The sequence below is a fragment of the Pan troglodytes genome, chromosome 1 (assembly GCF_028858775.2).
Source record: "Pan troglodytes isolate AG18354 chromosome 1, NHGRI_mPanTro3-v2.0_pri, whole genome shotgun sequence".
Classification (NCBI taxonomy): domain Eukaryota; kingdom Metazoa; phylum Chordata; class Mammalia; order Primates; family Hominidae; genus Pan; species Pan troglodytes.
In genome coordinates, this window is record NC_072398.2 from 143,736,846 (window position 1) to 143,752,500 (window position 15,655).

The 15,655-nt window shown below is 40.4% G+C and overlaps 1 long non-coding RNA gene across 3 annotated transcripts in view; it reads left to right on the forward strand.

Moving 5' to 3' along the window:
- The first annotated feature begins 4,422 nt into the window (after nucleotides 1-4,422).
- The window catches only part of LOC741401 (uncharacterized), an 18,328-nt gene continuing 7,095 nt past the window's right edge, over nucleotides 4,423-15,655 (forward strand). Inside the window, exons 1-2 of one of the 3 annotated variants that reach the window (XR_008548113.2) lie at nucleotides 4,455-4,565; nucleotides 4,808-4,929. This is a non-coding gene — a long non-coding RNA (uncharacterized LOC741401). Of the gene's footprint in view, nucleotides 4,566-4,807; nucleotides 4,930-15,655 lie in introns of all 3 variants that reach the window. The other 2 variants (XR_673223.5, XR_001707533.4) reach the window with 2 other exon arrangements.

Consider the following 15,655-nt stretch of genomic DNA (forward strand, 5'->3'; position numbering starts at 1 on the left):
CAATGAGAATTACAAAACACTGCTCAAAGAAATTAGAGATGACACAAATGGAAAAACATTCCATGCTCATGGACAGGAAGAATCAATATCATTAAAATGGTCATACTGCCCAAAGCAACTTAGAAATTCAATGCTATTCCTATCAAACTACCAATGACATTTTTCACAGAACTAGAAAAAACTATTTTAAAATTCATATGGAACCAAAAAAGAGTGTGACTAGCCAAGGCAATCCTAAGCAAAAAGAACAAAGCTGGAGGCATCATGTTACCTGACTTCAAACTATACTACAAGGATACAGTAATTAAAACAGCTTGGTACTGGTACAAAAACAGATACATAGCCCAATGGAACATAAAAGAGGTCCCAGAAATAAGGCCACACACCTACAACCATCTAATCTTCGGCAAAGCTGACAAAAAACAAGCAATGGGGAAAGAACTCCCTATTCAATAAATGGTGCTGGGGTAATTGACTGGTCATATGCAAAAGATTGAAATTGGACCCCTTCCTTACACCATGTACAAAAATCAACTCAAGATGGATTAAAGACTTAAATGTAAAACCCAAAATCATAAAAACCCTGGAAGACAACCTAGGCAATGCCATTCTGGACACAGGAATGGGCAAAGATTTCATGACGAAGATGCCAAAAGCAATCATAACAAAAGCAAAAATTTACAAATGGGATCTGATTAAACTTAAGAGCTTCTGCATCGTAAAAGAAACTATCAACAGAGTTAATAGAAAACCTACAAAATGGGAGGAAATATTTGCAAACTATCCATCTGGCAAAGGTCTAATATCCAGCATTTATAAGGAACTTAAACAAATGTACAAGAAAAAAACAAACAGCCCCATTAAAAGGTGGGCAAAGAACATGAACAGACACTTTTCAAAAGAAGACATACATGCGGCCAACAAGCATATGTAAAAAAGCTCAATTTCATTGATAATTGGAGAAATGCAAATCAAAACCACAATGAGATACCACCTCATACCAGTCAGAATGGCTATTACTAAAAAGTCAAAAAACAGCAGATGCGCCTGGCACAGCGGCTCATGCCTGTAATCCCAGCACTTTGGGAGGCTGAGGCAGGCAGATCCCTTGAGGTCAGGAGTTCGAGACCAGCCTGGTCAACATGGTGAGACCCCATCTTTACTAAAAATACAAAGATTAGCTGGGCGTGGTGTTGTGTGCCTGTAATCCCAGCTACTTGGGAGGCTGAGGTAGGAGAATCGCTTGAACCCAGGAGGCAGAGTTGCAGTGAGCAGAGATCATGCCCATACTGCAGCCTGGGCAACAGAGTGAGACCCTGTTAAAAAAAAAAAAAAAGAAGAAGAAGAAGAAGAAGAAGACACTAGTGAGGTTGCAGAGAAAAGGGAACACTTATACACCATTTAGTGGGAGTGTAAATTAGTTCAATCATTGTGGAAAGCAGCGTGGTGATTCCTCAAAGAGCTAAAAACAGAGCTACCATTAGACCTAGCAATGTCATTACTGGATATATACCCAGAGGAATATAAATCATTCTACCATAAAGACACAAGCACGCAAATGTTCATTGCAGCACTATTCACAATAGCAAAGACATGGAATCAACCTAAATGCCCATCAATGACAGAGTGAATAAAGAAAATGTGGTACATGTCTACCATGGAATACTACTATACAGCCATTGAAAAGAATGAGATCATGTCTTTCGTTGGAACATGGATGGAGCTAGAGACCATCATCCTTAACAAACTCACGCAGGAGCAGAAAACCACATACTGTATGTTCTCTGTTGTAAGTAGGACCTAAATGATGAGAACTCATGGACACAAAGAAGGGAACAACAGACACTGGTGGAGGGTGGGAGGAGAGAGAGGAATAGAAAAAATAACTATTGGGCACTAGGCTTAGTACCTGGGTGACAAAATAATCTGTACAGCAAACCCCCATGACACACTTTTACTGACATAACAAACCTGCACATGAATCCCTGAACCTACAATAAACATTTTAAAAATAAAAAAAAAAATTTATTAAGTCTGTGGAATAATAGTGCCAAGAAAAAACACTGACTTTGAAATTCTCTACAAACTACCATTCAACAGGTTGGATTCAGAAAATTATTTAATTATTTACCATAAATTATTTCCTTTTTTTTTTTTTTTTTTTTTTTTTTTTTTTTGAGCAGAGTCTCGCTGCTCTGTGGTCCAGGCTAGAGTGCAGCGGCGCGATCTCAGCTCACTGCAAGCTCCTCCTTCCGGGTTCACGCCATTCTCCTGCCTCAGCCTCCCGAATAGCTGGGACTACAGGCACCCACCACCGCGCCAGGCTAATTTTTTGTATTTTTAGTAGAGACGGGGTTTCACCGTGTTAGCCAGGATGGTCTCTATCTCCTGGCCTCGTGATCCACCTGCATGGGCCTCCTAAAGTGCTGGGATTACAGACGTGAGCCACCGCGCCCGGCCACCATAAACCCTTTCTTTAAAAACAGAACCAAAAAATAAAATAAAAATAAAAAACCCTACTTAATATGTATTTAGTAAGGAAAACAATATAACCTTAAAGAAAAAAGCAAATGTATGGGGAAAATTTTGTAAAACATGTTAGTAAATCTAAATAAGTATTAATTATAAAAAATAATACAAGTAATTTCTATACTTAGAAACAAGGTAGAAGTCTAATACTAGATAATTCTAGTATAGGAGTGATGGAAGTTCATTCAGATGAAAGTTAATGCTTCTGGCTACAGAATGATAGAGGTACTTTTAAGCTTTGAGAGAAAAATGTAAATTTAAATGTGTCTGTTAAAAGTCTAAGAAAAATTATTAAAAGAATAGAAATCCTAAGTATATGTTCCAAACAAATGGGAGAAGACAAAGGAATAAACCAAATTCAATCAAGGCTGGGTGAGGTGGCTCACGCCTGTGATCCCAGCACTTTGGAACACTGATGGGGGTGGATCACCTGAGGTCAGGAGTTCAAGACCAGCCTGGCCAACATGGTGAAACCCTGTCTCTACTAAAAAATTTGCCGGGTGTGGTGGCAGGCACCTGTAATCTCAGCTACTTGGGAGGCCGAGACAAGAAAATCATCTGAACCCAGGAGGCAGAGGTTGCAGTGAGCCGAGATCGTGCCACTGCACTCCAGCCTGGGTGACAAGATCAAGACCCCATCTCAAACAAACAAACGAACAAAAAACTCAACCCCAAAATAGCAAGAAAGGAGAAAAACAAAAGAAAGAAAAACATAATAAATAGAAAGCATAAAATGAAATACCAATAATAAGTCAATACATGTAGATAAATTCTCATTGTATTTTGAGAAAGAAACCAGGTACGAGACAAGGTCAACTATCAAGAAATATAATTGAAAAGAGCCAGGGGAAAACCGAGGGGCTTCTGGTTAGAGATCCTCTATTTTCTTCCTAAAATGTAATAGAGAGAGTGAGGGGGGCAAGAGTAGGGTTGAGACTTCAGGGATGGGGTGATCTTGCCAACCATTTTGAGTCAAAAGTAATAGACCCATTGAAGGTAACTCAAGTAACAGGCAGTCTATGTAAATGACAGAGGAACAAATTGTCAAAAGAAAATCTGATTGCCTCACTGGGATTTGGGCATCAAGTGTCTATCTTTTGTCCAAATACCTGTGTCAGGGTTGGGGCAGGGGATGGGTTACACACTGAAGAATGTAGCTACCTAGAGGACAGTTCCCAGAGCACATTAGGCATGCCCACCAAACCTGTCTTGTACAAACAGTAATAGCCTAAAACAGTGTGTCAGTAAGGAATAGAAATGGAAGTCTACTAGAGTCAAGGAAAAGGGCCATACTGAGAACTCAGCTTAAAACTGGATACCATAAATGATAAGTGGAATTAACAGCCAAGGTTGTTCCATTTTCTCCAGCCAATGACGGGAATGGATGAAGTTAAAGATTGGGGGTGGGAGAGAATTAACAAGGTAGTAGGAGAAACCACCATAGGATCCTGCCCAGGTAGGATGGGAAAGAAAGCCCAGAAAGGGCAGGAGGACTGGGAGAGTAGACAGGGTCAAAGGAATGACTGTGACTCTGAGGCTTGGTGGGAGCAGACTTTGCAGGAGAGAAGGAAAGGACAAGGTGGAGAGTAAGAGATGGTGACTAGGGACGGGAATGCTGCTGCTGGAGTTTTCAAAGCAGAAGCAGCTCTGGGTGTAGCAGAACAGACAGGAGACCAGGAAGAGAGGGACTGGCTGAGAGCCGGATGGAAGATAATGTAATCAGAGGTCATGAAAGTGGTGAACAGAAACCCCAAAACACAGACACAAACTGCTTTCTGGGCCCAAGACGCACGTTAATGAAAATTAACAGCCTTAAAATTTATCAATGGGTTCTGTTGCTTGCAGGATGGAATTCTAACTCCTCATCACATAAGACCTTTATGATCTTTCAGTGTCACCTCATCTCCCAGCACACCGCCACCCAGGCCCTTCACTCTTCTACTGAACCACTTTCTTCCATGTGCACACGCTGATTTCTCAACCTGGAATCCTTTCCCTACACCTTTCCTCAAAGGACTGTTAATGAGTTTTCAGAGGTAAGCCCTATTCCTCTCCTCTGGAGAACCTTCCCTGAGTGCCCAGTCTGAGTTGAATGTCCCCCTTCCCACTACCCAATATCTCCCCCTGAACTCCAGGCATCTCTGTCACAGCATGTACCTCACACTGCCAAGTTCCCAAAGGGTAGGGGCTGCATCTTACATATTTAGGTATCTGAATACCTAGTGGGATGCCTAGTATAGCCTCTCAGTGCATACTTTTTTTTGTTTTATTTTCTGAGATGGAGTAGCAGTCTGTTGCCCAGGCTGGAGTGCAGTGTTGTGATCTCAGCTCACTGCAACCTCTGCCCCCCGGGTTCAAGCGATTCTCCTGCCTCAGCCTTGCGAGTAGCTGGGACTACAGGTGTGTGCCACTTTTTAAGTACATGCATGAATTTCAAGAGGTTGGAAAGAAATTGTATCACCATATTCCATTACAATGAGAAATCAAAGAAACAATGATCAACAAGTATCTTCAAGTGCCATGCAATAAAACATAGCATCAGTAGGGTGCAGTTCGAGTCATCAGGAGGGGATTGAGCAGAGAGGGTATGGACTGCTGCAAGGAACATTACATTGACTGACAATACTAGGATGAAACAAGACAGGAGAACTCACTAGATATATTGGTACCATAAGTACCATGCGTGTGATTGTGGGTCACAGGGATGAGAGAGACAAGGAACTGAGAGGCCACCAACATCTGGCTGTCCCCCATATATTATCTCATGCCATGTGCACAATAGACTTTGGAGATGGAAATTTACATCCCCATTTTACTGAAAAGCCAGCCACAGGGTTCACAATGGAGTTTAGGTGGAAAGTCCCGATAAATCTGTGGCAATCCTATCCCAGGCGTAGTGAGATCAGCTTGTTATGTCAGGCTTGGGCTTCCTCAAACAGAAAGTTTATTCAAAGTCTTACAAAGGCAAAGGGCCTCGCCTTTTGGTTCTTCTTATGTCCTATAACGCCTAGCATGTGTTATAGCCTTTTTAGTACTCAGTATGTATTTGTTGGTTGAATGAACTAATGAGTTGATGAATGAATAACTGTTTAAGTATAAGGCTCAGGCACTCTAAATTCTTAACATGGATTATATTATTTAACCCTCACAATATCTATGATTATCCCCCATTTCACAGATAATTAAATTGAGGTTAGGAAAGTTTAAAAAGTTTACTCAAAGTCACACAGCTTGCAAATGACAGAGCAAAAATTTCCCCAGGCCTTTCTCTCTGAGAGTCCGTACTCGTAACCACTCTGCTACACAGCCTCTCAGTTAAAGGATTCCTCTGAATTAATGGATTTCTCTGGAAAGCTCAGCTTTCTCAAAAGAAGATAGATGGTCCCTGATGATCCAATACTATGAGAAAAAAAAGCACAGAACACGGGGATTTGAGGGTTAGTTCAAAATGTGGCAAATCTAAAAATACACTGGCTTCACTTTTAGATATTTGTCCAAGAGGGGTAGAACAACTTTAATTAGTGTAACAGGACAATAGGAATTAAATTGGCTTGGTCACAAGATTTTTTACAGGATGACACTGATGGTATTACTATCCAACTTCAAAGATTTGGAAAGATGTTCCTGCTAACACTGGAGAATAGAAACCTGTTTTTCATCAACTAGGCTGGCCTGACAAATTAAGTCTGTGGAGTCATTAGATTAAGATAAGAGCTTATCTCCTAGGCTGACATTTATTCAGAGGTTTTTATACTGCTCAGCTAGTAATTAGTGCTGTTGAATTTTTAACACTGCTTTGTCCAGTCATTCAAAAATTCTAGAGGTATATTTACATCTCTTGTGTATGTTTTTGGTTATTAAAAATAGAAGAGGAATGCAAGTGAATTACTGTAGAAGGTTTAAATAATTCTTCCAAAAGTTATTCTGTGGTGAAACATGCAGCTTAATGACTTTTTTGCAGAAGAAGGGAGCAGTTCTCCCAATTGATAAATGTTGAATAAAAAGTTGCTTTTTACTATGAGATCTATAATTTTTTTCGAGGCAGACATATAGGTTTATTATGTTATAGTAGAATCATTACAACTATGATCACATGCAGTAATGGTTTCCTGCTATTTCACACCCCCAATTCAGCAAACATACTATAGATTGAGGGTATAGCTCAAAGTTTTGTTCTTTGGGTTTTTTTTTTTTTAATAGTTTCTTTCCGATGGATGATTTGACTGTGAAAAGCCTTATTTTTCCAGTTTTCTTGTAGTTATAATAACAACTTGATTGCTATAGAATAAACTAATACCTTAAGCCTGCACACGTGTCTTGACAGTCTGTCAAACAAATAATACTCACATTTTTTAAGATGCTTGGTTTGCAAATTCCAATTTCTATGCTGAAATACTAATCAGTCATCAGATGGGTAAGAACCCCTGTTTTAAGAAAGTTCATCACATGGTTAAAGTTGCATCCTGTTAACATTACTATCACATCATCTATTCTGTCCTAAGTGTGAACATCTCTCATCACTCAACATACTGCATTCGCCACTTTCAGAAAAATGTGGCCAAGAGAATTCAGGAGGGACAAGTAAAAGATTTGACTCTACTAGCTCACCTTAACATCACCCAACAGGAAGCCTCAGAAAACAAACAAACAAACAAACAAACAACACACACTTAAGATATCCAGTCTGGAAGACAAGTTCTTTTTCATTAAAATGTGACCCTCGTGGTTTTGTAGTTAACAGGCTTAAGTTAAAGTCACTTGCTAATCAATCTCCATGCGTGATGGGTATAGAACCTCTTGTCATGTGCACACACTACCCAAGGGGAACTTGAAAGTATTGAAATTATTCATGTTTGTTATGATACACAATCATCCTTTCTCTGTACCCCAAGTAAATTCAACTCTGCTCTTGGCATCCTCATTACATAGTATAGCAAAAAGTACAGGCCCTAGTTTACCACTTCAACAAGTCATTGAACTTGTTTTCTTAATGGAAAAATAAGAAGTTAGCTCAGTGTAATCTTTAAATATAACCCTCAGGGTCCTGCATCTCAGATCTGTGATCTGATCTTCAAGGCAGAAGTATAAGAAACGTAAATGGACAGAGAAAATCACAAGGGAAGAATATACCACTACGAGTTTAGATTCATCTGAGGAATTTGTAGAATTAATTCTGAAATAGTAGTACAGAAACTGAGATTAAATTTAGTCATAGAAGAGAGATCAGAGTATATTTGTTGGATGAATGCATGAATGAATGGAGAGGCAGCATGGAATATTGAGATTTGGAATCAGACACACCTGGGTTCAATTCCCAATGCTCCCACATACTTGTTTTGTCACCTTGGAAAATACTTAAGCCTCTCTGACCCTACTTCTTCATTACTGCTAGCATAATAACTAGCCCATAGGGTTGTTGGCAGGATAAACAAAAACCTACATGAGCACATGGTAGGTGCTCAGAAAAACATTTGTTTTCATTTCTTTCTCCTCTAGGTTGTTTTTGTTTTCTGTTTTTTTGTTTTTGTTTTTGTTTTTTTCATTCTCTGGTTCCACATAAATTAAGTTATAAAAATATCACCATCCAGCTTTCAAATTCATGTATTACCAATTACTACCAACACATTTGGTATGTGTTATTATTATGTTTTGACGTGTACTGAAAAAGGAAGAGAAGAGGAAAAGCATAGCACTTCCCTCCAACTCCCCACGGGTAATCAGGCCAGGGAAGGTAGGTGTCATTCAGTGTGTTTACAATGTACTCCATCTCAGTACTCAGCCTTTCTTAACTCATCCACCACCCCCAACTTTCTGAAGAGCAACATGTAATTAGAGCACTAACGAGGTCATTTAGCAGAAACCATGGGCAGGGAGTAATGAATGTGCTATCAGGCTCAGAGAACAGCTTGGGCAAAAATCCAAACAGTCCATGTTCAACTCTGATGAGCCAACCTAAACTTGGAAAATAGAGCTTGGAAAAAGGTTAATAATAGGACACCGAAAATGAAAGGCCCTTCTCCAGAGAGGCCCAAAGCAATGTTTTGAGCACAACCCTTGGAGAGCCGGGTGGTGCAGGCAGTGGTTGGGCATCATGAGAAGCTTGGTGGCACATTCCACCTTCAAACTACCAGGGATCTGAAGAATGCAAAGCCTGGAAAGGGTTGAGAGGTCATCTCATTCAATTTCCCCATTTTACAGATGTGTTCAGAGTGCTCCAGAGACCTGAATCAGCTTAACTGGCCAATTAGAAACAACTCCAGACTTAGTACCAAGTCCTACAGATAACCAGGGCAGTGCTGGACTCACTAGCTTATGCTGTCTCCTTGCCTCTAAAGGTGACATTTAGGAGACCATTTAGACAGTGTACCAAGAGACTTTAAATGAGGCCAGCTTTACTTGCACCACTTCTAGAGTAATTAAGTCCCAGAAAAATAAACCTATCTATCCACCAGTTTGCATTTGGAATTAGCACTCTTAATTGAGTTACAACTGCTAAGATTATGAGGCCAACATCATCCTGATACCAAACCTGGCAGAGACACAACAAAAAAAGAAAATTTCAGGTCAATATCCCTGATGGACATCTATGCGAAGATCATCAATAAAATATTGGCAAACCGAATCCAGCAGCACATTAACAAGCTTATCCGCCACGATCAAGTCGGCTTCATCCCTGGGATGCAAGGCTGGTTCAACATACACAAATCAATAAATGTAATCCATCACATAAACAGAACCAATGACAAAAACCACACGATTATCTCAATAGATGCAGAAAAGGCCTTGGATAAAATTAAACACCCCATCATGCTAAAAACTCTCAATAAACTAGGTATTGATGGAACATATCTCAAAATAATAAGAGCCATTTATGACAAACCCATAGCCAATATCATACTGAATGGGCAAAAGCTGGAAGCATTCCCTTTGAAAACTGACACAAGACAAGGATGCCCTCTCTCACCACTCCCATTCAACATAATATTGGAAGTTCTGGCCAGGGCAATCAGGCAAGAAAAAGAAATAAAGGGCATTCAAATAGGAAGAGAGGAAGTCAAATTGTCCCTGTTTGTAGATGACATGATTGTATATTTAGAAAACTCAGCCCAAAATCTCCTTAAGCTGGTAAGCAACTTCAGCAAAGTCTGAGGATACAAAATCAATGTGCAAAAATCACAAGCATACCTATACACCAATAATAGACAAACAGAGAGCCAAATAATGAGTGAATTCCCATTCACAATGGCTACAAAGAGAATAAAATACCCAGGAATACAACTTACAAATGATGTGAAGGACCTCTTCAAGGAGAGCTACAAACCACTGCTCAAGGAAATAAGAGAGGACACAAACAAATGGAAAAACATTCCATGCTCATGGATAGGAAGAACGAGTATAGTGAAAATGGCCGTACTGCCCAAAGTAATTTATAGAATCAATGCTATCCCCATCATCTACCATTGACTTTCTTCACAGAATTAGAAAAAACTACTTTAAATTTCATATGGAACCAAAAAAGAGTCCATATAGCCAAGACAATCCTAAGCCAAAAGAACAAAGCTGGAGGCATCACGCTACCTGACTTCAAACTATACTACAAGGCTACAGTAACCAAAACAGCATGGTACTGGTACCAAAAGAGATATATAGACCAATGGAACAGAACAGAGGCCTCAGAAATAACGCCACACATCTACAACCATCTGATCTTTGACAAACCTGACAAAAACAAGCAACGGGGAAAGGATTCCTTATTTAATAAATGGTGTTGAGAAAACTGGTTAGCCATATGCAGAAAACTGAAACTGGACCCCTTCCTTAGGCCTTATAAGAAAATTAATTTAAGACGCATTAAAGACTTAAATGTAAGACCTAAAACCATAAAAACCCTAGAAGAAAACCTAGCCAATAAAATGCAGGACATAGGCATGGGAAAGGACTTCATGACTAAAACACCAAAAGCAATGGCAACAAAAGCCGAAATTGACAAATGGGATCTAATTAAACTAAAGAGCTTCTGCACGACAAAAGAAACTATCAGAGTGAACAGGCAACCTACAGAATGGGAGAAAATTTTTACAATCTATCCATCTGACAAAGGGCTAATATCCAGAATCCACAAGGAACTTAAAAAAATTTACAAGAAGAAAACGACTCAACCCCGTCAAAAAGTGGGCAAATGATATGAGCAGACACTTCTCAAAAGAAGACATTTATGTGGCCAATAAACACATGAAAAGAAGCTCATCATCACTGGTCATTAGAGAAATGCAAATCAAAACCACAATGAGATACCGTCTCATGCCAGTTAGAATGGCAATCATTAACAAGTCAAAAAAACAACCGATGCTGGAGAGGATGTGGAGAAATAGGAACGCTTTTACACTGTTGGTGGGAGTGTAAATTAGTTCAACCATTGTGGAAGACAGTATGGAGATTCTTCAAGGATCTAGAACCAGAAATACCATTTGACCCAGCAATCCCATTACTGGGAATATACCCAAAGGATTATAAATCATTCTGCTATAAAGACACATGCACACATATTTTTATTGCGGCACTATTCACAATAGCAAAGACTTGGAACCAACCCAAATGTCCATCAGTGATAGACTGGATAAAGAAAATGTGGCACATACACACAATGGAGTACTATGCAGCCATTGCAAAGGATGAGTTCATGTCCTTTGCAGGCACATGGATGAAGCTGGAAACCATCATTCTCAGCAAACTAACACAGGAACAGAAAACCAAACGCGGAATGTTCTCACTCAGAAGTGGGAGTTGAACAATGAGAACACATGGACACAGGGAGGGGAACATCACATACTGGGGCCTGTCAGGGGGTGCGGGGCTAGAGGAGAGATAGCATTAGGAGAGATACCTAATGTAGATGACAGGTTGATGGGTGCAGCAAACCACCATGGCATGTGTATACCTATGTAACAAACCTGCACATTCTGCACAATATTCCTAAGTAGGAAAGAAATAACTTAGTCACTATTATTACTTAAAGTACTAACAAATTAAAATTCATTGGATGGATTTGTTCCAGGGTCGCTTTCATTTCAACAAGTAGTTATTAAGCACTTACCACATACACAACACTACAAGGCAGTTTGGGGTGAACACAAGGTATAGAGCATTCAATTTCTGTCTTGAGAAACCGACCATCATTTGGGCAGACCTGACATACCTACAGAGATAGTGGAGAACAATGAAAGGAACAAATTAAAAATCCTAGGAGTCTCTTACCTCTTGCGAAATATATATTTTTCTTTCATTTAAAATGGCAAGTGAAGAGTATGGCTTTGGAACAAGGAGGCATTTATTTGCGCTTTTGATGTGTGTAGTTCCTAAGAGCCCTCTGCTTGGGATGGCTCTTCCACACAACTGGGTTCCCCAGAGAGCCACCCCTAGGAACCAGAGTTTTCCCAAGAGCCCTTTTCCTGTTATAGGGCATCCTATATTCCTCACACCCAGATCCTATGCATATGCCCCTTGGTTCTCCCATAACCTATATGAAGCCGGGAGAAAATCTGCCTCACAGGGTATGGTAAGCCTCAGTAAGATGGTACAATGCCAAAAATAATGCAAAAGTGATAATGGTGCCTCGAGGATGGGGGCCTGGGTGGGCAGTTCTTGTTCCCCTAACACAGTCTTCATTGTTTGTCTTAGAAAATAATGTCACAGTAAGAGAAAGCTCTTCAAAGCACTAGGTTACCAACAAATTCAGGTCTAGGTATAAAACAGTGTAGAACAAGTATTAATATTTATGGCCAGAGTTGCTGCCCAGTTGTTTAAAACTAAGGCTTACCAAGACATTTTTCTCTCCTCCATCCCTCCTAATTATGGGAGTACCCAATCAGAACCTGATGATGCTCTCTGGTGGTGTGAGAGACAGGCTGCTGGATTGGAATCCAGACTTTGGAGATTTGAACCCAGATTCAAATTCTAGCTTAGGAATTTCAGAGCTGTGTAGTGTTAAGCAAGTTGCTTAACCTCTCTGAATCGCAGACTCCTCACTGGAAAAATAGAGATGCTAATGGTATGTACCTCACAGGATGATTGTGAATATTAAATGACACAAGACACCTGACACATAGTAGGTGCTCGATGAATTTTTGTTATGTTTTCAGAGCAAAATTCCAGCACTGTCTCCTTCAAGGAGGGAAAAACAAAACAAGAAACATTTTCAGGATGCAACAGCTGGTGCTAGGAACGGATGTAACCACATCAGGGGAGAGTGCCACCCATCCTCAGAGTCAAATGTACTTTATGGATACAGCAATTTGCATCCTGTCAAATGTTCCCTAACATTTTGCAAAAATTCCCCAAATGTCAAATTAGTGAGTAATCTGTATAGTACTGCAGATCTTGTTATCCTCTGACTGATTCATAACATATTTTGGGTGTCCCAGACACCAGTCCAAGTAAATGTTAGTAAATAAGGAAAATCACATCTCCCTCACAAACTCTGAAATCAGTACCAGCTTACACTTGCAAAGAAAGAACATAAACCTGGAGGCCCAGAGGCATTTGGAGTTGATTAGAGTGTCACCAATCAATAGTTGCCTAACACTGACCATGTGTCCAGTCCTGAGACTGTACTCTGAGGTTGGGGTCAGAGTACAGACTGGGGTTGCAAATCTCAATCACTGATTCTATGCTAGCCATTTGGCTTTATACCTTTTCTTATTTAGTCTTCTCAAATGTCCTTTTTATTTATTTAGCAAATACTGGAAAAGTACGTGCTATGTGAATAGTGCTTCCCTAGGGGCCCACTTCTTGGGAGAACCCCTTCATACAAGTGGGTTATAAATGCTTTACCATCCCCATAACAACCCAATGAGGCAGGCATCATGCTTATGTCCATTCTGCAGATGAGGAAACAGAAGGTCAGAGAGATGAAGTGGTTGCATAAGGCCACGTGGTAAGTGGCTGAGGTAAGGTAGGAACTGAGACAGTCTGGCTCCCAGAGTCTGTACTCTTAACCATTAAATACTCCCTTATGAGGTAGGTACCATAGCTATCCCCATTTTACAGATGAGGAAACTGAGGCTAAGAGGGGTTAAGTAACACTACCCAAGATGTCATACAGCTATTGGGTGGTAGCAGATTTGGGATTTTAAATGAGGTCTGTTCCTATAACCCTGCCCTAGAAGACAAGGTTATAGCTTATACAAAGGCAAAAAAAAAAAAAAATCTTGCCTTAAGTAGTTTCTAGTTTTGCCGGCCATGCAGTGAAAAAGATAGAGATCTTAAGAATACCATAAGCAATGAACGTCAAAGAGCTCCACTCTTGTACGTTCATTAGTAGTCTCTGAACTCCAGAATCAGAGAGACTTTTCTCAAAACAAGACTGAGGGCTGGCCTGAGAAATGCTTCTCTGTTTTGCTTTTGTTTTTTGTTTCCCTGACTTGAAGAAAATTGAGATGAACTCAAGTTGCTGAAGCTGCAAGATATATATTTATATACTTTCTTTATTATGTGTGCCTAAACCTTGTTTTTTTTCACTCTGTTAACTTTTCAAAAACTATTAAGAAGAAGAGTGACAAAATGCTGTGGGGGCACAGGAGAGGGAGGACAGGAAGGAGGTGGCGGGTAGATTATCTGCAAAACAGAGTGCTTTTCCGAGATTCTCTTTTTCCCTTTTTTTTTTCACGTTACTTTTTATTTTATTTTAAATTCCAGAGTACATGTGCAGGATGTACAGGTTTGTTACACAGGTAAACATGTGCCATGGTGGTTTGCTGCACCTATCAACCCATCATCTGGGTATTAAGCTTAGCATGCATTATCTATTTATCCTGATGCTCTCCCCCAGCCCCACCCACCCCAACAGGCCCCAGGATGTGTTGTTCCCCTCCCTATGTCCATGTGTTCTCACTGTTCAGCTCCCACTTACATGTGAGAACATGTGGTGTTTGGTTTTCTGTTCCTGCATTAGTTTGCTGAGGATAATGGCTTCCAGTTTCATCCATATTCCTGCAAAGGACATGATCTCATTCCTTTTTATGGCTGCATAGTATTCCACAGTATACATGTACCCCATTTTCTTTATCCAGTCTACCATTGACAGGCATTTGGGTTGGTTCCATGTCTTTGCAATTGTGAATAGTGCTGCAATGAACATATGTGTGAAGGTATTTTTATAACAGAATGATTTATATTCCTTTGGGCATATACCCAGTAATGGGATGGCTGGGTCAAATGGTATTTCTTTTCTAAGAGATTTTCTATCCAGCTCCTGGCTCCTCTTTGTCTCTTCAGGGCTTGACAGAGAGCAGGTGCTCAGTGATGTTGGACTGGAAGTTTTGAAGACAACAAAAGCAAAAGTCTTGCTTTTATACATTGCTGTTAGATTAGGGCTATTAATGATGATTATTGGAAAAGAACTGGATTTAGTAGCTGGAAAACATTAGCAGCTACATAGACTTAACTAAATTCTTACACTGCAAACACAAATACTGGAAAATCGTCTTGTTCTATCTCCTTCAGGAAAGGGCCACTACTTTCTTTTCTCATCTCTTTCCTCAGTGTCCAGTAACACTGGCTACAGCCTGGGAGTATTTACCTGAGACAGAGGGACCAAAAGAGATTGCTTCACTTGAGGCCCCAGAAGCCCCCTCCACCTCTGGTGTTCAAAGCATGAGAGTCAGAGAAGTCTGCACCTCCCAAACCCCACTCTCCTTTGCTTCCCCGCATACAGTTACTCTCCAAGTCCTATTGCTCATAACGTCATCCACTCTCAGACCCAACTAAATTTCCTCATTCACACTGCTCCCACCCTGCCCCAAGCCACCACCATCTCTTCCCTGATTCCTGTCACAATCCTAGCTTGTCTTTCTGCTCCTAGTTTGCCCGCTTTAATCATCATCCACATAACAGCTAAAGCAGAAATCTGATTGTGTCATCAGAAACCTATTGCCTTTAGGATTAAGTCCAATCTCCTCAGCTTGGTTGACAAGGCTGTTTTTCTGATCTGACCCTTGTCTTCTCTCCAGTCTCATTTCTCCCACCCTTGCCCCTGTGTTTCATTCAGAGTCAGTGTTTGCAGGTCCTTACACATTAGCCACGCTTCCTCACCATCCTCCTAATTCCTGAGCATTCTTCTTGCTTAGCT